Raw genomic sequence first — 1,610 nt, forward strand, 5'->3', positions numbered from 1 at the left:
CTTCTCGCTCACCCAGAAACTTCATTCTCTTCCCCCATTTTTTCCCCTAGCTCACTGATTGCCTGGTACTTCTGTCCTCCAAGAAACTTTGATTGAGGGAGAAGAGAAGTGTCTCTCTGTTCCACCTCAATGTTCTACTCCAATTTGTGCACTGCCCCCAACCCTGCTCCTTTTTATGATTCTATGATTATGGCCAGAAAGAATTTTTGTTCTTAGATTTTGTTCTTTACTGACTCCAGGTTTCAAACCCAAGATCCTGCCTGGCCTCCCAATCTCCTTACCTTTCTTAACTCCTAACTCACCCTAGGAAGTACTTCTGCTTTTAGACTTACAGCTGGGGTCTGTCATCATATTCTTCAAGAGCAAATATACTCATCTCCCATTCTAGTTCTAATAGTACCTGACGTATATGACCTAATTCTCTCTTGCTGCAAAGTAAGTCTGTTTCCTCTTTCTTTATCCCCTTTGGCAATAGTGGATACCAGAAAGAATGAATATTCCTTCAGTCTGCTTTCCCACTTTTCTACACATCCAAAATCTTAGAATCCCAAGTTGGGAAAGTTGTGAGAGAGAAAAGCAAGAGCAGAGTAGGTTGAACTCAGATCAATCCACTGATAAGGTAGATTCAGAATTGAAATAAAACAAGGCATTTGTAGTTGAACAATTAACAAAAGGACATTCACTTTGGTCAAAGTAGAAGGCTATGTGACAAGGATAGGTACTGAGGCCACCTCAGGTTATTCAGCTGAGAGAAATTCCCTTGCTTAAGTTGCCCTTTATGATCCACCAGCCAGGCATCCAAGAGGATTCTGGGAGCTACCTCTGCCTATTTTGTACCATGTCCTGGCTCCCTCAGGCCATGGTATCAACAGTCTGGGTTGAACCAATCACAAATCTCAAGGATGATCTCAATATATTTTAAGGGAAAAAATGGGTTCATCTATTGCTTGATAGTAGAGTCCTTAGGGTCTTCTTGTGGAACTTCTACCAATTGAATGACTTTAGGACTATTATTGGTCAACCCAAATGCCTGATATTCAAAAGTATAAAATATAGTCAGGAAAGGAAAAAGAGAAAAAGAAAAACTAAGACATATATATGGCAAAACCCAAAACAAAGAGACCAAAGTTTCAGAAAGGGTCAAATCTTAAGTCTAAATATTTAGGTCCATAAGGTAGGTGATGCCAAATTTCTGCAGTTCACAGTGGGTCTCAACGTAAAAAAAGTGACCATTACTAGAAACAGCACCAGGGACATTAAGGCTACAGCATAGATGATGACACTTCCTGCCTGGTCACTATGAAGGAGCAGAGAGAATTGCCCCAGACTGCCACCTGCTTAGTTTCACTGGCTCACCAGCCAGGGCCTTCCCCTTCCAGGAAACCCCATGGAATCAAGGAGGGGGGAAGTAAAGGGAGGGAGAGCGCACATCTCTTTGTTCAACGAGAGGCTTCTGAGAGAATGCCCTCCCTTCATCTGTGGGGACTGGTTAGATGTTTCCATCACTCCTTGTTGCCACAAAGCAAACATCTTCCCAACAATGCCACCTTTTGGTCCTCCCTGGGGAGGAATTGTTCAATGATCCCTGCTTGTTGTATTGGAAGTCTTGT

Source organism: Notamacropus eugenii, chromosome 2, assembly GCF_028372415.1.
Source record: "Notamacropus eugenii isolate mMacEug1 chromosome 2, mMacEug1.pri_v2, whole genome shotgun sequence".
NCBI classification, from domain to species: Eukaryota; Metazoa; Chordata; class Mammalia; order Diprotodontia; family Macropodidae; genus Notamacropus; species Notamacropus eugenii.